The sequence below is a fragment of the Balaenoptera musculus genome, chromosome 5, assembly GCF_009873245.2.
Source record: "Balaenoptera musculus isolate JJ_BM4_2016_0621 chromosome 5, mBalMus1.pri.v3, whole genome shotgun sequence".
Classification (NCBI taxonomy): domain Eukaryota; kingdom Metazoa; phylum Chordata; class Mammalia; order Artiodactyla; family Balaenopteridae; genus Balaenoptera; species Balaenoptera musculus.
This window is the reverse complement of record NC_045789.1, coordinates 74,879,180-74,903,982: the sequence shown is the minus strand read 5'-3', so window position 1 is coordinate 74,903,982 and position 24,803 is coordinate 74,879,180. Positions and strand designations below refer to the sequence as shown.

Sequence of the window (24,803 nt, the reverse complement as noted above, 5' to 3'; positions counted from 1 at the left end):
GGACAGTTTTCTCCTAGAGAGTATTAGTAAGAATTAAGCCAAGTGAAAAAGAAGTGCTTCCTCTCAACTACTTGACAGCCCTTTAGAAAGCTCTGGAGAGGAGAGATATGATGGTGGTGAAAAACGAACAGGACCACACTTGTGAATTTTCCAAGGAAATGTACTTCTTCTACTCCAAGAAACCAAACTTTAAAATCTTAAGCATTTTAAAGGAAGAATTTCCTCAAAATATATTAGATTGAACCATAGGCAATCAGCATTTTTGTAGGTCAAAAACAGTCGAATATTAACAATTTCATGTGATTGAATCGTAGTACATGCCTTCCAACTTTTTCTACAGCAGAGACAGGTAAATTTTTTCTTAACAGATCAGGCTGTAGATATTTTAGGCTCTGAGGGCCAAGAGGCAAAACAGATTATGTAGGTAACCATTCAAAAACATGAAAACCATTGTTAGGCCCTACAAAAACAGGCATGGGCTAGATCTGGCCCATGGGCCACCCTTTGCCAATCTCTGTCTTACAGTATGACAAGGGTAAACTTTTTCTGATAATGTTCACTATAAAAATGGCTGACTTTAGAGTAATACAGTGATGCCCTTGGAGGATACGAAAGTCTATCAGTAAAAGCCACTGCTCCCATCCCAGCCGGCTCTAACGCTAGTGGTTGGTCTGAGCCCCCAGTGTGCTGTCAGGGCTCCCTTCCGCTGCTGCTTCTACCGATCTGGCTTATTTTAGAAGCAGTTGTCTGTGGGAGGGTCTGAGGTTGGTTCTAACTTTTCTACGAAGAAAAAAGAAAAAGAAATGTACAAGGAAATGGGGCTTAACGGTAACTGTGAATAACCATTAACTACAGAAAGGGTAGAAGAGCAAAGGCACTCTGAGGAATTACCCCAAACACACCCCTGATTTGAATTCAAAATTCCAGAGGTCCAAAAGGCAGCAACAAAAACAGGTAAATACCTAAACAGCTGGCCCAAGGCTGAAAGACTAAAGGGAGCAAAAAATAAGTTTGAGACAGACGACTATGCTTTATAGAAATGAGAGATCATTAAATGGGCAATAATCATTTTTCTCCTAAGTTATCAGGGTAGAGCCAAATAGGAAAAGGCTGCATTTGTAGCCACTCCCAAAAGACTACTAATGGGAAAACTTAACTGTTGTGAGACATAGAAAGTCATCACTGAGGGAATCAACAGTTTCCTCCTATGGAGAATGTTAAGAAATTAGAGTCAGGGACTCTCTCGCCAACATGTATTCAACAATGACATACCCTGAGGACCTCCTCTGGGTCCGTGAATTTTTTTATTTCAAAAGAATTTTTTAAATCACTGGGAAATGTTCCTAATTTATGGCATTGCTATTGTTTCAAATGTTATATATTGTGATGAAAAAGGAAAACTTAAACAAACAAAGAAAAAAACCTGTATGTGAGTGCATGCGCTGAAACAGAAAAGGGAGATTGCTGATATACACTTCTGGTCTGTCTTATAGGGCCACTGAATTATAAAAATCCTAATTTAGATAACATTTCTCATCATTCAATATTAAAAACTTACCCTAGAGCGGATCCATTCTCCTGTATTTCTAAACACTGCCATGTATATCTTATAAACCTTCACCAGTTCAGTAGCCTGCAATATTCTACACTGAAAATTAAAGGTAAAAAATAAAAAAGAGAGACAAATCCCATACATACATGAGCTGCCTGGATAACAGTGAGCCTCTGGGGACCGTCTGCCCATAGCGACCAGTCAGCACATTATCAGGGGCCCCGGCAGTTTCCAAGTACTCAGGAAAGACTGAGATGTTTAAGCTGTGGTACGGGGAGGGGGAGACAAAAAGAAAGTAGAAATAAAAAAACAGATTTAGGATAATGATTGCATATTTTCATTCAAATGCTAATGATGACCACAAATTTCCAGATAACCAGGTTTATGAATTATTCATAGTCACATCCGAGATGAAGTCTCCCTGTCACTGCTGGCAGGCCCAGAGCACGTTGATGATTATTAGCATGTGGCCCCTATACTAAGTGTGACAGAAGTGCACATCACTGCAAGTCTATCCATCAGGGCTGGCCCTCACTGGCTCTCTTTATTTATTTACTTATTTATTTGGCCACGCCACGTGGCATGTGGGATCTTAGTTCCCTGACCAGGGATCAAACTGCACTCCCTGCATTAGAAGCGCAGAGTCTTAACCATTGGACCGTCACTGGCCCTCTTCAGAGGACCAGACAACCCCACCCACGCTGACGCTTTTTCATCTCACTCTTCCTTAACGTCAAGGAATAGCACTAGCCTGGTTCTTTGTTGTGACATCTAAACTGATATTCTGTAAAAAAAAAAACTCTAAAAGCTTGAAAGGAAAAACTAAATTTTCTACACTGGGTAGCAAAGGCATCAAATTAATTTTTTTTTAACTTTTCATTGAAGTGGAACAGAAATATAGAAAAGGACACATACCACACACAGACAGCTCAATGAATCTTCCTATACTGAACACACCAGATCAAAACCCAGAACATTATCAGTACCCCAGAAACCCCCTTCGTGCCCCCTCCTAAAGGTACTACTACGCATAGATTACTTTTGCCCTTTTTTGTAGACATCAAATTGATTTATTGTCCCTATCAAGTCTTCACTTAAAAAACATACGTTGAACACCTCCTATATGTGAAGCACCGTGCTAGGCACGGGCGCTACAAAGAAGAATAAGGCACTGTCTCTGTCTTTAAGGAAAGCAAAGTCTAGTGGGACCAAGAAACACACACAGCTGACCCCAAAGGGCAGTGGGATGAGCACAATGACAGATTCACGGCAAGCAGCCCAGAAATGGAGAAGTCGGGGAAGGCTTCCAAGTACCAGGGGTGCCTGGCATGTCCTCAGGCTGGGCAGGACTTAGCCAAGCGGGGACTAGGACAACGGAAAAGGCAGGAGTAAGGAAACTGCCTGGTGTATTCAGTGTTGCTGGACTCTGGAGAGTGAGGCCAGGAAAGAAGCTGGAGCCCGACTGTAACCTTGTACACATATTCGGGAACTTTAAACTAGTTGCAGACAGCCACTGATGGATCAGATCTGGGTTTCAGATGCATTACTCTCTCTCTGGGTGGATTCAAAGAGGGCAGAGTAGCGGCAGGGAGACCAGTTAGGTTGGAGAGGAAGGGTGAAGATTAGGGCAGTGGAGGTAGGTGAGGAAGGGAAAAGGAGAGAAGAATTAGTACTTGGGAAACATCCAGACACTAAAAGCAGAACAACATGATACCTGACTACATGTGGGTGGACGGCAGTGACAAATGAGGTAGAGAATACTAGTGAATTAACACGTTTAATAAGGAAGACAACGGGTTTAGTTTGGTGCCTTAGAAATTGAGATGTAGAAGATTCGAGTGAGGACACCCAGATATTCTTGAGAGTGAGGCTTGGGGAAGAAACCTGAGCAAAACATAAAGGCACAGAAGTGGTCACTACATAGAAAGTAGCAGAAATTAGATTAGTGGGTGATATCACTGAAGGAACATGGGTAGAGGGAGAAGACTGGAGGATTAATGCCAAAAGCAGAACCGTAGAGACAATGACAGAACTGGCAGAGGAAAAAGATCTTCTGAAAAGGACCAAGGAAGAAAGGCAGAGAGGTACCATGGAATACAATGAGATGAATAAAGATAAGAAATGAAAACTATAGCTTTGGCTTTGACACTTAAGCAGCCACTGGCCACCTTGACTGAAGGTGGTTTCACTGAAGTGGTAGAGGCAGCGATAACAGAGCAAGTGAAAGAAGAGAAAGGAGAACGAACAGTTGTTGAAAGGCACTGGTGCTAATTAATGGAAGTCCCTATTGACAGCAGTAGAGACAGAAAGGTTGAGAGTTCAAGAGGGAGGAGGTAAGGATGGAATAAAATTCCAAAGGAGGTGGGGGAAAAGGGTCAGGAGTACAAACGAAGGGCCTGAACTTGAACAGGAAGGGGGAATTCACAACCCTCTTATATTAGAAGTATATTAGACTTAGAGGAGTGAAAACAAATCTGGTTATAGTAGGTTTGTAGGTAACAGCACTAGGATATTAGAGGCAATAGACTAAATGACATCAGTATTGTAGATAAACAGCTGCCATGGTTCTTTGCTAGGAATAAGTTGACACATAAATGGTTTGATGACATAGATCTTGAAAATCTTGGTTTCTGGCATGCTACCCTGTTACAAGTAGTGTGACCCTGTTTTAAGGTAAATAAACATATACGCCAGTACATATCAAAGTGGGAAGGGGCATTTGCGAGATAGGCACACCCACAGTAGAACTTATTAGTAGTACCAAAAAAATAGCATACAAGCAAAAGATTCAGAAGAACACTCTTCTTAAAATGATCTTTGGTCCCCGGTGCCAACCTTTCCAAAGGTTTACATATAGTTTCATTAAATGAAACCACTACACACTATCGTACAAGGCCTCTTAAGATGCTTCAATTCAAAGATTCTTTCTAGCACGACTAACCTAATGAGAACGAAGAGTCAGACATCTTAAAGAAAAGGCAAAAGGAAGAGGAGAGTGGAGCTGGCAGCGGCACCTGCCCGCGATTTCCTAGCGAAACGTCCCTTAAGACAGCAGCGCAGTCATCATGCGCCATCTCCTGCCCACTCTCTCGCCTCAGGTTTTGGTGAATCCGGAAGTGGGTGGAGTGACTTAGCTCTTGGAAAGCACTCCAACGATGCCCAAAGTAGCAAGGCTCATTAGAAAATCTAATGCAACGGAAAACACCTTGAGAAGCAGATTTTCTGTTCTCTAGGCAGCCTTTGTGATCTCACAAACTCTGAGGCTGCTCCAGGGTTGTTTGTCTATTCTGGTCACATGAACATGTCTCCAGGCCATCTTTGGAAGATGACAGAATTTTAGAATTCTAGATAAACACATCATTATCATCCTTGAAGTCAGTCAGGACTGAGATGCTTCCAGGGCCATCAGATGACTGCTGACTGGGCCATTCATCTTTGTATCCCTGGCGCACAGGAGATAGAGCAAGCAGTCCATAAATATGGAATCAATCGATAAACCAATACATAAGCGAAGAGTTCTCACAACGAGGAGGTAAAGAGGCCAATTAAATGGTGAGAACAGAATTAGTCTTTCTATTCCTTCCCTTCCCACCCTAACTGACTCAGAGCCAAGCCGCAAATCGCATTCAACTGCATTTACTTTCCTCTTCACAGAAGAACGTCTCTGTGAACTCATAAATAAATATTGTGTGTTAAAAGAAATCAGAAATCATGAAATTATGAAAAACAGGATGCCTCTTAAGTGGGAAAATAAGTAGGTGAGAACATTTTGAGCATACAAAGAAATAGAAATTGCCCACTTTACATCTATCTGCCTTCTTTGTTATCCTTCGGGTGTGAAGGACAGACCCATTATTACTTTAACAGCAGGATACCTCTCCTCCCAGCCACGCATTCACACAGCAACCCGCTCAGCTTCAACCCACTGGGCAACAGATCCTAATGAGATAATCAAGTCTCGCTTCCTTAAAAATTCTGATCCTAACATATATTTATATTATGCATCATCTCATTTCTTTTATAACGCATAAGCTCTAAGGCATCACTGATCACACTGAACACATTTTACACATGACAAGAAGCGCACTGTGGTATTGTCTGGAAACAACTTTAAGGATAAAGTTCCCAAAAGTGAAGAATAGTGGGGTTGTTGTTTTGTTTATTAGTATGTACTATGTGACATTTTTCTGAACTGTTAAAAAATAACTCGGTCCTGAAACATCCAATCTGTTTCTGCCCATCTGAACAGCAATATATGGAGAAGGAAACAGATCTTTGAGACTGCCATCCTTTTTCCTATTCTTGATTAAGAATCTAGGAGACCAAGATGAACAATACACCATTCACTTGAATGCAAGCCACCAAGGGGAGGAAAGGAATATTTATGCCAGTGCACAAAGTGTTTAGTGTGCAACTTTTTAATTACTGTATTTATGGTATTATCCATAATATATTCACTAACACAAATGCTCTACAGGGACATTAATCCTCAACAAATACATCAATGCTTCCCTCCTCTCCTCCAAATACTTATTATGCTGATATGGGGCAAAAATGCCAAGAATTCTCTCCGAAATAAACATTTCATGTCAACAATCACTTGTTCTACTATCTCCTTTTCTGTTTTATAACATAACAACTCTACTTAAGTATTTGCTATTAACCTAAAAGACAAATTTGTAAGGGAAATATTTTTTAAAGGGCTTTGTTTAATGTAACATCTTTTTTGATATGAAAGCTGGTTCAAGCTACTAAAAAAGTTGATTGTGGTCTACATAACATATTCTGTAACTCATCAAATCATAAGTCTCTGTATCACTCTGCACTTACAGTACTGTATAATTTCTGCTTTTTAGAAACCTCAAGGAGTAAGGCATTGAGGATGATGGATAGTTTCATAATGGCTGAAGGATGACCCATCTAAGTAATAAAATGGGTTTAATTTCAACCATACTGGATTATTTTTTTTTTCCTAAAAGGTAATACCTTCTCAGAGGATCCAGAATGTGATTAGGCTTTGGTGACACAGGATCATCAATATGACTATCAATTATCATGTTCTGTTAGAACATGAGAACACTATCTCTGAGGAAAAGAAGCTGGCCCAGTGGATACTAGGCAGATGTTGAGTTTCTACCACCATGATGAGAGCTAGATGGGGAGTTCCCACCAAACAGGACACTCTGAGTATCAAAGGGAAGAGACTGATGAAATTCAAACACCAAGGAAAAGGAGAGCCAAAGGTGAAATCTAAGTCACAGATCCAGGTCTAGAGCCAAATGGAGTCAGGATGTGAGTGGAAGATGAATGGATGGGATAGAGGGACAGGGCATAGGACTGGCTTTATGTGTGTGCTGCTGGTAACCGGACTGACCTTGCCTAGAGTGGCCAGTGGCAAGACAACCTTTCCAGGCACAGAGGGATGTCTGTTCCTCTACTCAAAGGTTGCTGACTGCTACATTTTGGGAGATATTTTTGCCTACCTTTCATAGTTTGGTCATCTCCTCTCCCTTGCTGTCAAGAGTTGAGTCTCATTGCTTTTAGAGTATCAACCTTTCCCTTCTTCAAGTCAGCTATGATTTTGGAAACCAAATAAAACTAAAAAGCATAACAGAATTAAGACTTAAAATACCAAGCTCCAGATAAGTTCTGAAGGACACAGTACACAGACTCTGAACCCATACTGGGGCAGTTGAGACGTCTTTTTTGTTTATTCCTTGGTTCTTATAGAGTTCAAATCGTATTCCTTAAGTAGGACTCGGACGAAGTCATTTAGTACAGACACAGCCAAACCTAAAACATGCCCTGGGGTGTTATTTATAAGTGACTGTGGTTATATTTCAAGGACTTCTTTTAGAGAAACCCAATAAGTTGAATATCCAGGAACACAACCGAACCAATTGCTCTGATGTGAAGTACCTGGGGAAACGTGGGAATAAACTCAAAAGCTGGAGAAGGGAGGGCTTTGTCACTGCATAAGTAAGTGGCTGTGGGCAAGTCAATTAGCCTTCTACTCCCATCTGTAAAATGGGTTAATGATACCTACCTTGCAAAGGTATGAAGAACAAATGAAAGGCTCAGACGATACCAACAAATGTAAATTAGACCTTAATTAAGTGGAAACGCACTACATAACCCCCTATGACACACAGATCTTTATTTAGAGCTGAGAGAGTCATCTGCCTAGTGGTTCCTATCCAGCTCTCACTACCTCATATGATAAGATCCTCTTCCCAAATTATTTTCGACAGCTTTCCTTTTGGTTAATAAATAAAATGTTTCCAACTTAACTGTTTAAATAGGAAGTACAAGTATTACTGCATTTTCAGGTAAAAAAACTAGAATGTAAAACTTCCCCCCATTATGATATTCCCACTTTGTTTCTTCCTCAATTTTTTCTTATTCAAATGATTTCTTTTCCCTTTTTCCCATTTTTCTTTATTAAATCCTTGCTTTCTCACTGTAAGTTATGCCCTTGCAATAATAGTAACTACCAGCTTTATGTTATTTAGCAGTTTACAAGAGACACTTTCATATACAATACCTTATTTCTCTTAAATTACTTTTCCCTTTATTTTTACCTTGCTCCACTTTCCAAAACACAAATAGGACTTCCTAAAATCAGCAAAGAAGCAATTTTTCTCCTTCCGACTGCCAACACATTACACAATACTTGGCAGAGTTGTCTAAAGCAAGTTAGACTATATACAGTATACCTAAATCCTGACACATCCAATTCTTCTTGCAGATTATTTTTTTCTCCCCTGGTGATGATCTTTTGAAGTTAAAATACAGTGAAAATTATGTAAATGTACCACCATGTTAAAATAAGACAGGAAAATCTCTTTAAGAATCATCAAAAATAGTAAATGAAAAATAAAAGGGAAAGAAGAGGTAAAAAGACTTACAAAGAGAAAAAGAAAAAGCACAAAGTTGATGCTGTTTTGGGTTCCAGGAAAATCTCCATTATCTATCTCACCAGACCTATTTTTCTCCAAGCTCTGCATTAAATAATCTGATCATTAAATCTGTGAAAACCACAAGGGATGAGCCCATCTCATTAAAAAAAGATGATCTTTTGAGTTATGATCATGAGAAAGAGCATCTATTTCTGGTTTTAAGGACAGAAGTACTTCCTGCTTCTTGCTCAGAGGCAGCGACACTTCTAGTAAGCTTTAGCACAAAACAGATGCCTGGCACCCTTTACCTATCATGATGAAAACAGGGACCTTCAAATAGAAATGTTTCCTCTCAGAAGCTCTACATACTCTCAACCTTGACCAACAAAGAACATGAGGTGACTGAAACAGGAAAATATTAATTCTACCATATGAAGGTAAACATTTTTTTTTTTTTTAAAAAAAAGGATTCTGTAAGCTCTAGGGTGGGAATCAGATCAGATTCCCCTATATTCATTCAAACCCTACAGGACACAAAAAGCTTTAAAGTTTGAATTGGCTTTCCCTTTGCTTTACAATGGTTGAATAAGGCCCATAGTAATTTTACAGTAATTCTTGACATACCTTAATAAATTAAACATTATTAAACATTATTATGTCTAAAAAATCAGTTGTTAATGTTAAAATTGGAGAACTAATAAAATTTAAGGAAAAAGTTGAAAGAGAGGTCATATCTGGTCCTGATTCTGCTGTGGTGTTTACATGTTCAATAATGTAAGCCTTTGGCACATTATGAAATCTTCTGCATTTTACAAGAGATATTCTGAGATTTTATCCTAGGAATGGAGAAAGATATCATGGTCTGACACTCTTCTATAGAATCCATAGAGATGCTTCATGGAAACTCAGTATTCTACAGAATACACCTGGGACCACCACATAAAATGGAACTTAGAAAAGAATGTTTTTCCAGCTTGGACACAACTCAAGTCAAACTAGTAGGTAATCTAAGAAAGACTGACCCAACTGGGATTATGGCCGTGGAAAACCTGAAGGGATGGAAGTCATTTCTTTGAAGTGTTGTAAATTGTGTGTGTTATTCTTGTGACTGGGTTTGAGGTCAGACTTGGAATTTATACCTAAGAAATAACTGACCCTTTTTCCTATTATGTACTCAAATCAAGAAAGGATGACACCTAGTTCAATTTTGACAGTGAGAGTAACAATCTCTGAATGAAACTGAAAAGTATAGTAAATGGAATCCATCCTAGAGTAACCAAATTAACTCTTCTTTAATGGACCAGACAACCATGTATCCAAATGGAAAGACCAAATCTCAAAAGTTCACGATTCAGGATTTTCAGGATCAAGTGGTGGGTTACAATCATGTGCTTGACTGCATTCCCTCCACTAAATGACACCAAATAAGAGGAAGAGATAAACTCACAAGAAGAAAGAGAATGGCAAAAGAGAAAAATAATGGAAAAACTTTTTGGAAAATGGAAAGCAGATGGGCAAATGACGAGTGAATTTTCAAAGCAGGGACAGACAAAACTGAAATGGCTACTAGCAGAACTGACAGGAAGAAACCAGACAATATGGGGCACAGACCCTTCAGAAAGTACAAAGTCCAGTTACATCTAAAGTGGGGGACGAACGGAGAAGGCAGTGCAGAGATGGCACTGAAAACCGGAGAACTGCTCGCAAGACATTTTAAGGAGTAAACCTCCAGATCTTTCCTTAGCCATGAAGCTTGTCAACTCCCTCCTTCCGCCTGAGAAGGTCTGGACTCAGGGACACTAGGAAGAGTGACTGGGTGGAGGTACCATTCTGCAGCAGAGGACTGAGTCAGAGTGTACACTGAGTGGAGAGACCCACAGCCCCTCCCTGGCTGGGTTTCTAACCAGCCCAAGAAAAGAGATCTACAGTTACCAAAACTAGGGAGAAAGGGGGCTTCTGAAAACAGAAAATCATCCTATGGCAAGTAAGGTCACCAGGTGACATGAGAGAGCCCTGTCAACTGGTTTATGCACAAAGAGCCTTCACATAAACAAAAATGGACAGCAAATGATCACCAGACATGTGATGAAGAGCCTAACGTGACAGACAGGAACTTTAGGAGAAAAGAGAGTCAACGCTGGGAGCGGGGAAAAAACTTCATACACATTATTAAAAAGACACTTGCATCCATAAAGCAAAACAAGACTAGGATGCTACAGAAGTATTTTGAGAACAAGAGCTACTAGAAATTAATATTAGGATCACAGAAATTAAAAATCCATAGAAGGGGGCTTCCCTGGTGGCGCAGTGGTTAAGAATCCACCTGCTGATGCAGGGGACACGGGTTCGAGCCCTAGTCCGGGAAGATCCCACATGCCACGGAGCAACTAAGCCCGTGTGCCACAACTACTGAGCCTGTGCTCTAGAGCCCGCGAGCCACAACTACTGAAGCCTGCACGCCACAACTACTGAAGCCCGCGTACTGCAATGAAGTGTAGCCCCCCCCACTCACCACAACTAGAGAAAGCCGCGCACAGCAACAAAGACCCAATGCAGCCAAAAATAAAAAATAAAATAAATGAATAAATTTATTAAAAAAAAAATCCATAGAAGGGTTAGAAGATAATAGAGATTTAAATGTTCCCCAAGAGTAGAACAAAAAAATAGAAGGATAGAGATCAGGGACTTTTTTTTTTTTAACAATAAGTAAGTTGGAGGAAAAATACAAAAGTTCCAGCATCTGACAAATAAGAGTTTCAGAAAAGAGAATACAGAAAACAGTGGGAAGAAAATTATCCTCCACCACCTGCCGCAAAAATCATCACAATGGATGGAAAAAGTTACACACCAAGGCACATTATGCTGAAACCTCAGAACATCAGGGGATTAAAAATGAAAGACTCTAAAAGCTCCCCCGCTACACCCCTCCCAAAAAATGTCACATATAAAGTAACCAGAATCAGAAAAGCATCCAACAATAGCAAAATTGGAAGCGGAAGAAAATGAAGCAAGGACTCCAAAACTCTCAGGGAAAATAATTTCCAACTTTAAATTCTGTATCAGTCATATGTGAGGAGAGACTAAGTGATATGTGCACACATGCCAGATCTCCAAAAAATTACATCATACACATTCTTCTTTCTCAAGAAGCAACTGGGCAATGTGCCTCCCCCAAAAGAAAGAGGAAACCAGGAGAGATGCTATTCAGTAAACAGGTCAATCAAGAACTCCTAACATGGTAGTAAAAGAAAATTCCAGGTCAACAGCTTTGCATAAGGCCTCAAGAGCAAACAGTCCAGAAGGGAGCAGGCAAGCAAAAGGCTTCCGGAAAAACGTCACACACACCACAGACACACACAAAAGAACTGAGAGCCAAGCCGTTGTGTTTGACCTTATTTGAGAATTTGGGGATGAATAAGTAGCACATAAAGAGAATAGGAAGCCAAAAAAAAAAAAAAAAAAGATTTTTTTAATATGCTGAACAAGAAAGAAAATAAAATCACAGTACACTGCATAACTCAGCTGTGAAAAACATTTATGGTGAAAATAAATTGAGATATAACTATCTCAGAGAGTGAGAGGCAGGTATTTAAGGGAGGGAGTATAAAAGAGAGCTAACCCCTTATATTCCTTAATAGAAATTCAATGTTTAATGTCTAAAAAAGAAAAAAAAAATTTCAAGAAACATCATCATAAAGATAATTAGCTACATGGAAGTAAATATCAGAAGAAGAGTTAACTGAATTGAAAGTAGTTGCCTCTGAGAAATGGGAAATGACGATGCAAATAAGCAGGCAGCAACTTGTAAGCTTAAGAGGGTAGAAATTTATGAATGAAATATATAAACCATCTATAAATCATCTAAGACAAACTGATAATGTGAAGTTTCATTTTATACTATAAATTTTTTAAAAAAACAGATAAATCTTAATCTGCTCCTCCTAGTTAATCGAATTGTTAAAATTCCATTTAATGCATTTTATCTTAAAGTAGCACACCGTGAGAGGTCAATTATACCTAAATTGTCAAGTGACACCTCTAGCCTTAGTTAACACGTGATGAAAGGGTCCCTGGATACCAATGCACAAGAGGGAATCCGCCATGTCTGTTATCATAGAGTGGTCAACTACAGCTTCAAATAGATAAACATGTTGGCCACTCCCCATCTACCAGAGCCCAGACTGTGGTTTCTTATAGTGAAGATTTGTCCTTATAGAGGGAAGAAGGATGGAGACTATTCAGCATCTGAACCCCCTTCCTATATTTGGGAAATTTCTCATCATATGAGTATTGATGAGAGACACACCTTTCAACATAGAGACAAAAATGGCTGGACACTCACCTTGCCAGACTCCCTTGCAGCTAAGGCATGGGACCTGGTCTTGGCCCGACCTGCATCTAAAGCTGGAGACAGGGGCAGGAGGAACTTATCATGGGTGAGGGAAATGGCAACAACATCTAGTGCCCAGAGGCAGCAAAGGCTGAGGTGACAGAGTTGGTAGCAAGTGTCTGGTCCCAATGGTGCGGTCAGTGTGAACCAGCATGATCCTGTGTTCAGTGACAGGGTCCACCCTGCATAGAACTAATCATAGCATATGACCTTGGCTATGAATCTGGCTGTGTGGTCCCTAATTGCTCCTGACCTTTTCCTAACTTTTAGCAGTTCTAGAAACTACCCAACAGCATCTTCTCCATAAATGACTACTCTGCGTAAAGCAACCAGCCAGTTTCCATTGCTTCTGTCTCAGAACCCTGCCTGATACATTGCCCCAGGATACACAGGTGGAGATAGGTGGCCATTGCCTGAAGTTAAGAATGAAACTTTTTTGTTCCTTATGATACCAAAGCAGAATCAAGGACATTTTTCCACAGGGAAACATGGGGGAAGGTTAGGTTTTAAAGTACAAATAAAACTATACTGCTGGAATGTTACAGGTTAAAAGTTTTAGTGGGCTTATCTATTCTTTGAATTCTTTTCTCCCATTAGAAAACACATTCCAAGTTCAAAACCACTAACTGACTTTACAACAAGCCACGAGAATGTAGTAATCAGTTTGTGAATTGGGAGTTGTCACTACTCACATTTGGCAAAAGACTTGTGCTCACGATTCTTCCTGTTGTGAGTGGGCAGAAGAGCAGTGGGTGAGGAAGAACAATTTTCTTTGTCTTTCTACTTAACACAGGGCTTTCTGAGAGCTGAAGCTATTTGAAAACCAGTGGTCAAGAACTGCACATGAATATGAAAATGCAAACCAAGGCATCCAAAGATTTATACTCAGCTGTAGAAACATCAATATTGCTGAAAAGCTACATCCATCAGCTCAGCCTACTGCAGCATATTTAGTTCCAAGACTGAGAAAGCTGAACCCTAGGCAATTTATCTGCATGTGCGTTGGGCTAACCACACAAATTTTGCAGACGAAGCTAGAAGTTAAGATAGATAGATTAGAGCAAACTGTTGATGTGACCAAAAGGGCTTCATGAAAGAGTAAAGTGCAATCAGGACATTAATAGAAATGTGGATGGAAAGAAAGCAAGCCTCTCTCTGTGGTGCCCATTGTTTCTGGAAACTGAGGAAGTCTTTCATGACAAAGTACAGCCACAGTTTTTGTTAGTCATACTGAACAAGATTATACGCACTCTGTAAAGAAGGCTAACAAAGTAAATGCAAAGCCTGATGTACACACATAATTTCCCCTCCTGTGGTGTTATTTCATAAAGACTTGCCAAGAGATCCATCCCTCAGTCACAGAAGTCAGGCTATAAATCACCTTGGAAAAAAAATTAATTGTATTTCAGTTGGTGATGTAAATGCTACTTCAAATTCTATCAACTGCCAAAGCATCTTTACCATACATTCTTCTCCTGTGCCGTCAGTTCCCATGAAATATCTAATGACCACTAAAACAAGAGTTTTATTCCACAGTTGTCCAGGTGAATTATATTGTGCTCACACAGTGTTTTGAAAAGCTGAGATAAATTCATCTCAGTTAATCCCAGATCACCACCCCGCCCCCAGCTCCCTGTTTCATTTGGAGATTACAATGGGCAGTGATTCCACACAGCAACATGCGTGTGTGTCAGAGTGAATATGCAATCGAATCACCACAGCTCTGTACAGAACAAAGCACAGTTTTGATTTTAGCTCTGTACAGAACAAAGCACAGGTTTTGATTTTGCTACTTAGGTTTCAGAAATGAAAAGGTCGGGGGGATCCCAAGAAATCAGTCTCAAAAGCTTTTTCCAAGACTACTTTCGTGAGAAATTTTAACATAAGGCTCAGTTTCTGATACACAAGTATAAAGGAGGCAAATTCACAGCTAGTTACTGAATTTCAAAATGGTGAAACCCTAACAGCTATTTCCAAAACAGACTCACTGTATCCAAAGCCTGAATTAATATTTAGGTATATAGAAATATTTCTTTGTTTTTCCACCCTCTCCAATGGCTTAAGAGATCATTCAGAAATTCACACTGAGGGGTTTTGTTTCATTCTGCATAGGTTCTGCTTCCAACCATCATAAGTAGCAGATTTTTTTTAAACTTTTAATATAAGAATCTCTATATGAGTATATAATCTCTCAAACACCTTCTTAATCTAGATTTTTTAAACAAATGACAAGATGTAACTAAAATGGCATTGGTTTCACCAATATCACACAATGTAAACTGACAGTCAGTGAAGTTCTAAGGAAACTATAAAATGGTGAAATATTATCACTCACTTGAAAAAGTAGTAACTGAAAGCAAGTCAAATGAACACCAATCCTTCAACATTTACTACAAGCACAGCAGTTTGTAGTAGGTGTGGAACAGGAATGCGGCATGTGTGACACACCTACTGGCAACAGGGAACTTAGCATCTTGCAGAAACATGACACGTGGAACACTGATGAACACTGGATCACAAGCCCCCCAGAAAGATTTAAATGTGAAGGACAAGAGGTTGGATAGGTCAAATGAGACCAATTTCTGTCATATTATTAAGCCTATTATACACACTTAAAAGATTTTATGTGACATGAATACGTCCACACCTCTTATATCATAAAGGATACCAATCAATAATACTGTCAAAGTCAATTTCATGCAAGTAAGAAACTTTACCATATCTTTCCAACATCACTCATATTGCTGTATTTATTTTTGACCAGTCTGAGTCTCCCACTGGACTATGAGATATTACAGGTCAGAGGTGTGCCCTGTTGAACTTTTAATACTTAGCTCTCGGTACTACTGAACACAGAATAATCCAATATATTGATGATGAATGAATGAACGGCACTAAAATAGTAGCTATTTATTTGGTGATTTATCTGAATACAAAGATTGATTCTTGACAATAAAACAAAGTTCAGGAGGCTTCTACAAAGTTATATTTCACTAAGAAAATGGTCAAAATTAAGAATCAAAAAATACGCAAAAGAGGTGTTCACTGAAGCATTATTCATCATAGGAAAAATGGCAATATTCTGAATTTTCAACAGTTGGGCAATGTGCTGTTTTATTATGGTCAAACACTGGATAGATTATGGAACCATTAAAAATGACAAACACGAAGGCCTGCAACAGAGGAAATTAAGATGTAACAATAATAAAAAATAAGGGGTCAAAATAAGATGTATACTACAACTACAACCAAATAAAAATATATACATATGTAAAAAAGACTGGAATGAAATACACACAAAAATACTTGTTAAAGTAAATAGATTTGGAGCTTATAGGTGATTTTTCCACTCTAAACTTTTTGTAATACTTGATATTTATATCGTCATTTATAGCTCCTATTGTAAAACTGTTATATTGCCATTACAGATTCTTATAAAAGTAGCATTTTAACATTATGTGTCTAACAGTAATTGTTACAATGATTTTTTTTTAAATTTTATTTATTTATTTATTTATGGCTGTGTTGGGTCTTCGTTTCTGTGCAAGGGCTTTCTCTAGTTGTGGCAAGCGGGCGCCACTCTTCATCACAGTGTGCGGGCCTCTCACTATCGCGGCCTCTCTTGTTGCGGAGCACAGGCTCCAGATGCGCAGGCTCAGTAATTGTGGCTCACGGGCCCAGCTGCTCCGCGGCATGTAGGATCTTCCCAGACCAGGGTTCGAACCCGTGTCCCCTACATTGGCAGGCAGATTCTCAACCACTGCGCCACCAGGGAAGCCCTACAATGATTATTAATAGTAACTTACTTCATCAAATCTAAGTGCTATTGGAAGCTACACCACTATTTTATGTGCTAAGAATAAAAACAAAAGTGCTGCCAAGAATAGTTATGTCAGCAATTGCAAGAGACGTCAAATTTCAAGAATGTTAAAGTGTGAAAGATGTATGTCTTAGAATCAATGAGACAGAAAAAAGAATAAACAGAATAAAGCAACTGTACAAGAAACTATTTTATTGGTGAAATAAAAGTGATTTCTAGATAACAAGAAACTAACAAATCTATGGGGAAAGTGATAGAAATCTCTTATCAAAATAAATTATTTGACTCACAAATAAGTCTATATAAAGATTGGGGAAAAAAAAAAAAAAGATTGGGATAATGAAAGAAACAAGGACATCACACAACAGAAGTCAAGTCTTCATCATACCCCTGAGATCAAATATATCTGGTCCAAATGGATTGAATAAATGGACTACCAAGAAGTAATTAAGGGCCTCCCTGGTGCCACAGTGGTTGGGAATCCACCTGCCAATGCAGGGGACACGGGTTCAAGCCCTGGTCTGGGAAGATCCCACATGCTGCGGAGCAACTAGGCCCTGGCGCCATAACTACTGAGCCTGCGCTCTAGAGCCCACGAGCCACAACTACTGAAGCCCGCACACCTAGAGCCTGTGCTCCGCAACAAGAGAAGCCACCGCAACGAGAAGCCTGCGCACCGCAACGAAGAGTAGCCCCTGCTCGCCATAACTAGAGAAAGCCCGCGTGCAGCAACAAAGACCCAATGCAGCCAAAAATAAATAATTAATTAATTTAAAAAAAAAAAAAAAAGAAGAAGAAGAAGAAGTAATTAAGGTAAGCCAACAGGCCTAGACAAGATTTTTTAGCTCGGGGTAGGATGGGGGCTATGAAATGAATTGCTTTGAGTGGCATTCCCTTGAAAGTAATGCTGAAGCTTCCTGTTGGTTTATAATCACAGAGAGGGCCACTGACTGAATTTTGGTAACCTCAAAATTTTTGCATGGAGGAGTAAGATGGGAAGAGGCAGTAAGTCCACATCAGTGAATGAAGCATCATGGTTCACAAAAACAGAATTAAAATTTGTAATTTTCTACCTAGTCCTCTAAGCTTTTCTCCCTAAGTTCACGCATTTCTATAAATAATTGGCTTTTTACTTAAAATAATAATGGAAATTAATTAATCTCACCTGAACTTTTAGCAGTTTAACATGAAGAAAATGTAAGGAACTTTCCAGCTGGAAACCAAATCATGGGACACCACCTTAACTATCCCTGAGAGAGTAACCACAACAATGTAACAAATTGTAAGAACAAACTACAATAAGCAGTGAGACAAAAATATCACCCAAGAAGAAAAAAGTGTCAAGTGCATTATTTTAAAAGCACTGATTATTTAAACCCTTCATACATCTACATATGTAAGGCAAAGGGGTCTCACTCATTGCCAAATAACAAAAACAAAATACAGAAGTCTAATACTAAACTAATACAAACATCAGTTTGCTTACTGTAAGAATGAATAAAAGTCATAAAAGCCAACCTCTCAGAAAAATCAACAAAGCCAAGAGTTTGGTTCTTCAAAAAGTCCAACAAAATTGACAAACCTTTAATTAGACTAAAAAAAAGGAAAGAAGACTCAAATAACTAACATCAGAAATAAAAAAGAGAACATTACTATCAATTGTAAAGATATAAAAAGGATTATAGAAGAGTACTATGAACAACTGTATGGTAACAAATTTGACAACCTCGATGAAATGGGTACATTTCTAAAAACACCTACCAAGATGGAATTATGAAGAAGAAAATCAGACCTATAACTAATAACAAAATTGATCAGTAATCTCAGAAAGAAAAGCCTAGGACCAGATGGCTTTACCAGTAAATTCTATCAAACATTTAAAGAAGAATCCTTCTCAAGTCCTCCTAAAAAAATTAAAGAGGGGAAAACACTTCCAAACTCATTCTATGAAGCTAGCATTACACTAATACCAACGACACCTTTCTACATAAAACAAACAAACAAACCCCTACAGACCATTATCCCTTATGAATACTGATGGAAAAATCCTCAGCGAAATACTAGCAAACAGAATGCAAAAGCATATTAAAAGTGGCATTTATTGCTAGAATGCAAAGATGGTTCAACATATGAAAATCAACCAATGTAATACACCACATTAAAAGAATGAAGGAAAAAAATATCACCTGATCATCTCAATTGATGCAGAAAATAAACCTGAAAAATTCAATACTCTTTCATGATAAAAACCACTCAACAAATTAGGAATAGAAGGAAACTACTTCAACAAAATAAAGGCCTTATATGAAAAACCCACAGCTAACAATATACTCAATAATGGAAAAGGCTGAAAGCTTTTCCATTAAGATCAACAGCTAGGCAAGAATGCTCACTCTTGCCACTTCTGTTCAATATAGTACTGGAAGTCCTACCCAGAGCAATTAGGTAAGAAAAAGAAATAAAAAGCATCCAAATTGGAAAGGAAGAAGTAAAATTATTTCTGTTCATGGATGACATGAAAACCCATCACAGATGTAGAAAACACTAAAGATTCCAGAAAAAAGAAAAAAAAATTGGTAGAACTAATAAACAAATTCAGCAAAGTTATAGGATATAAAATTAACACACAAAAATCAGTTGCATTTCTATACATTAACCATGAACAATCCAAAATGAAAACTAAAGACAATTCTATTTATAATAGAATCAAAAAAGAATAAAATACTTAGGAATAAGCTTAACCAAGGAGGCAAAAGGCTTATACACTGAAAACTGCAAAATGTGGCTGAAAGAAATTCAAGAAAAGTCAAATAAATGCAAAGATATCCTGCATTCATAGATTGGAAGACTTAATATTGTTAGGATGTCAATACTACCCAAAGTGATACACATATTCAGTGGAATGCTTATCAAAACCCCAAAGACATTTCCACAATTGTTAAGTCTGCACATATTCTCTCTTTCAATAAATTTTAAGGATGAATTGCTCCAAGTTACCAACAGACATTAATAATAATTAATCAACCTATAAAGTAATATATTGAACACTGCGAATTGGAAGCTACCATTCAGACATACAGAGGATTCAACATTTAAAATAGGGTGGCATCATCACTAACATTCAGGCTGACAATGGACCAAATTCACAACTTTTTGCACGAGACAATCACGGGAGACTCGGTGAGCCTGTCTGCCATTGCACTTGAAAAGCATACCGACAGAATAGTATAATATCAGATAATGGGTGGAAAGGCCTTTTCCAGCAACAGATACCTGGGTCTCCACAAAACAGCTGCAGTCACAAACCAGGGCAGTGTCGAGGAAGGTAATCATCACCATCAGATACAGAGAGGTTCAATTTGTTCAAAAACTGTACTGTGCATTTTTAGGAGTTATTATAGATGCATAGAATTTCTGATGGACAAAGACCTTTAAAATCATATTACATGTGAAAATCATTTTATGGATAAGAAAATAAGGACCCCAGGAAGGGGTACCTATGTAACTCAAGGTCACACAACTAGCAGTTAGCAAAACCAGAACTAGAACTAGGTTCCCACTGTTCCTCCATCTTCCCTAATAAAACTCCTGAGCTTAAGGTTGGGAGTACCACCTTAGTCTGTTGGCAGAAAAAGTCTCCCCACAAAATGATTTCTTTTTCTTTCCAGTTTTATTGAGCTATAATTGACATATAACATTGTATTAGTTTAAGGTGTACAATATAATGACTTGACATATGTATATATTACTAAATGATCACCACAATAAGTTAGTTAACATTCATCACCATGTATAGTTAAAAATTTTTTTCTCTTGTGATGAGAACTTTTAGGATCTACTCTCTTAGCAACTTTCAAATATACAGTACAGTATTGTTAACTACAGTCACCATGCTGAACATTACATCCCCATGACTTATTTATCTTGTAACTGGAAGTTTGTTCCTTTTGACTACCTCTCCCACCCACAAACCCCTCACCTCAGACAACCACCAATTTGTTCTCTGTTTCTATAAATTCAGGATTTTTTTAGATTGTACATATAGGTGAGATCATACAGTATTTGTCTTTCTCTGTGTGACTTATTTCACTTAACATAATGCCTTCAAGGTCCATCCATGTTGTTGCAAATGGCAGGATTTTCTTCTTTTTGATGTCTGAATAATAGTCCACTGGATACATATGCCACAGTTTCTTTATCCATTCAGCTGGTGATGGATACGTGCATGTCTTGGCTATTGTAAACAATGCTGCAGTGAACATGGGGGAACAAATATATCTCTTCTAGATAGTGATTTCATTTCCTTCAGACATATACCCACAAGTGGAATTGCTGGATCTTATGGTAGTTCTATTTTTAACTTTTAATTTTTTGAAGGACCTCCATACTGTTTTCCATAGTGGCTGCACGATTTTACATTCCCACCAACAGTGCATAAGAGCTCCTTTTCTCCACATCCTCACCAACACTTTTTATCTCTTGTAATTTTGATGACAGCCATTCTAACAGGTGTGAGGTGATCACAAAACAATTTCTTAAAGATTCTTGACCACATCAGTATATGCCCAATATGATTAAACCAACTCACCCCTGCCTTAGGAAAGGAACCTTCTAGGATTATATGGAAGCCTTTGCACTCATTCTGCATTTGTTGATACCTGTGGCTATTGTCGTCCCATCCCTGGGGTAAGCGGTTAGGATCTGCCCTGTGAGAGGTGGACTTCCCAATGTCAATTATTCTGGGAAGAGGCAGAGCCTGAGATAAGAAATGAAAACTAGGAAGGAAAGACCTGGCAGAAATCTTCCCTCTTCCAGGACCTTAATCTATTTGATGCCTGGCCTCTACAACTAAATATGCTGATAGTCACTTCTGGGGGAGGGGGCTGGTGGTCTAGGCCAGAGAGGTAGCCTTGTAAGGGCCCAGTGAGGATGGGTCTCAGTATGCCGTATCTAGTAGCAATTTTACGGGACTCTCACGGTTTTGTTAAAGGTCATAAACTCAACTTTTATCTACTATAGGGAGTTATGGACATGTTTCCAAGCTAGGGATGGAGTGGGAAATAGGAAAGCAGAATGGGATAGCAGAGCTATCACAGTGCTGGCAGCAATGATTAGCAAGGTCCCCAAAGAAAAGGGGAACCTTGGGACAGGAATCCAGGCATGAGAGCTAGGTTCACCTCATCATTTGAAGATGGTGTCCCTTCCCGATCACCTCAGAAGAGGAAGCATTAACTTATAACTAGGAGACACAATGGGTATCTTGCAAATCATCACAGGTTAAACAGATTTCTTGATACCGATAACACAGGATGATATTAACAGGTGAGCACTATGATGACTGTCCAATGTTTATAGTCAGCATCCATTCTGATTGGCCAGAATCTGGTTGCCAACTATTTTGAGTCTCATCCTTTCAACAATAATACATGTCTCTCCATCTCAGTTTCTGCATTGATTCCTAAGCCTTGGAGAACATTAACCTTTTTGTTAGTGCTCATCACAGATGCAGGAATGAATAAACACTCTATTAATAAACCCTAAGCAATAGATACCATTATTCCCACTTTATAGGCGAGAAAACCGAGGCTCAGAGAAAGAACTCACCCACAGATAGCCTGCGGCAGAGCCAGAATTTTATTCCAAAACAAACAGAATTTTAGGACTGTATAGAAACAGTCCCTCTACTCTGGAAATCTACCCTCCTATGAAAGATAACATTGCAGGGAACAAGAAACTACGGGATGTGAAGATAAATGCATCATTATCTCATAAAATATCAATATTAATATGGAAAAGACTGGTCTAATAAGCATGATTTTAATCCTACCCAACTCTCATGCTGCAATTATTGTCAAGCATTACCTGAATACCTAAAAAGCTTTTACATATATCTGTATGATAAAATACTAGTTCATGTCTTCAAATCCATGCATGTGAACTATAAAACCAATTTAACCCTATTTATTAAGAGAAAAGGCCCAGCATATATTCTATTAATGTGCACTGAGTCCCTATGTTAATGTCTCATTTGATTAAAATATTATTACTATTAAAATATTATTATTATTATTACAAAAGACACAATTTAACAGATTTAAGGAAAAAACTTGAATTCAACAACTTCCCCTCCGGTCATTTATTTAAACCTCTGACAAAGCCTCTGTTCTAAGAAATTATTTCTTCTACTTTCTACTTAGAGAACAAATGAAAGTACATCTGAATTAAATTGCCACTGCTGTGGAAACACTGAAACTCTAAATAAAAACTAGTGATCAAGACAAGATTATCTCAAAAGATGCTAGATTCCCTCAACACTGCCCATCATCAGGACAGTCTTTAAATGCCCTTTCTCATAGGCTATGCCAATCATTAGTTGTAATTAAAATTCTTGTTGAGACTGGCTTATATCTCTCTACATCTGAATCTTTTCAGGTACCGCTCGTTTTCTCTTCTTCCTACTTACTATATGAGATCAGACACTAGTCTGCTTCAAAATTTTACAGGTACTACATCCACATTAAGATAATTCATCAAAGTAGTCTGAATGCTGTAAAGATTATTTTTTTAATGATACAGAATGTCACCAAATTCCCTTATTAGTAAGGTGGCCATTTAATTTATCATCCAAACCAGAACACTTGGTTCTGAAAGGGGGCATTATCAAAAATAACAACAGGCAACAGGCACAGTCAGGACTGTCCCAGCAAACTGACACATATTGCTACCCTACTTATTAAAGAACCAAACCCCACGCTTAAAAGTCGAAAGTCTCAAAAAAGTGAAATAAAGTTCATGGTGGGAAAGGGGGCAGAGTGAGTTCATGTGTGAACAGAAAGTCAGAAGAGTCCAATCAGAAGGTCAAGAGAAAGCTGCATGCTCTCTCAGGCACCCAAACGCAATGGCATTTCCAGATTACATAAACACACCTCCTCCCCGCCTTGGATATTAAAAGGGTTTGTACATAGGAATCAAGTCTGTCGTGTGTCATGTGCTCTCCTTATTTATTTATCGGTTTATTTCACTGCTACCCTCACACTCCTCCTCGATATTACCTTATCTCCCACCCACACCCTACAACCCACAAGCTTCCTTTCCCTTCTCTTCCTTATTTTATGTCTCATCACTGAACCAATAAACCAGAATTACTAGGAACTTGCTACATACCAGGCACTGTGCTAAGTCCTCCTACATAAAATGGGGATCCCAAAACTGAATTAGATTCAGTCCTTGCCAGCTCATTGTTCAAATTTTTGTTTGCCACACTCTGTTTAAAACTCAATACAGGAGACTTCCCTGGGGGTGCAGTGGTTAAGACTCCACGCCCTCAATGCGGGGGGCCCGTGTTCAATACCTGGTCAGGGAACTAGATCCCACATGCCTGCCGCAACTAAGAGTTTGCATGCCACAACTAAGGAGCCAGCGAGCTGCAACTAAGGAGCCCGTGAGCCGCAACTAAGACCCAGCGCAACCAAATTAATTAATTAAAAAAAAAAAAAAACTCAATACCATTTCACTCCAGCCTCCATTTCTGCATGTCCTAAGCAGCCCAACCAAGGAGTACAGTTGCCAAGTTTCCTAGTGAAGCCACCTCTCTATTTATTTGTAGATAATTTAGTACAGTATATACATTGATATAAAAGAAGAATAAACTAAACAACTTTCGTTAAGGCGTCAAAATTTCCACATCTTAAAAAAACTTTATAAAAGCTCTTCTGCTCTCCCAACCAAGACACCGCAGCTTTTGGAGGGGAACACTCTTTCTTGCATACCTTTTTCCTCCTTGAAGCTGGTGAAGGATTATGTCTTGCCCACCACTGAATTTCCAGCACCTAGCAGAGTGTCTAGCACAAAATAGACACTCAATAAATATCTGTTGAATAAATGAATGAATGACGGGCTCATGGTTAATGACTTTTTTTTTTATGTCAACTCCTCAAGATCTTTGCTCCATTGATCAACTCCTCTCAAAAGGCAGTCTCCTCACTCCCTCTGCCCCTCCCCACCACAGTAACAGCTTTGGAGTCAGCCAAAAACCCCAGATCAAATCCCAGCCACTTAATAGCAATGTAACCCTGAGCAAGTTTTCTAATCATTCTCTATGCCTTATTTTTCTTATCTATAAAATAGAGATAGCACTATCAA

General features: G+C 38.8%; 1 protein-coding gene across 17 annotated transcripts in view; it reads right to left on the bottom strand.

Moving 5' to 3' along the window:
• APBB2 (amyloid beta precursor protein binding family B member 2) overlaps positions 1-24,803 on the bottom strand; it is a 363,766-nt gene that overhangs the window by 232,542 nt on the left and 106,421 nt on the right. For 16 of the 17 annotated variants that reach the window (XM_036852187.1, XM_036852200.1, XM_036852201.1 and 13 more), the window contains one exon: positions 1,699-1,815. The exons of the other annotated variant lie outside the window; for it this stretch is intronic. The gene's annotated coding sequence lies outside the window, so the exon portion shown is untranslated. The remainder of the gene's footprint in view (positions 1-1,698; positions 1,816-24,803) is intronic. 17 annotated transcript variants of the gene reach the window in all.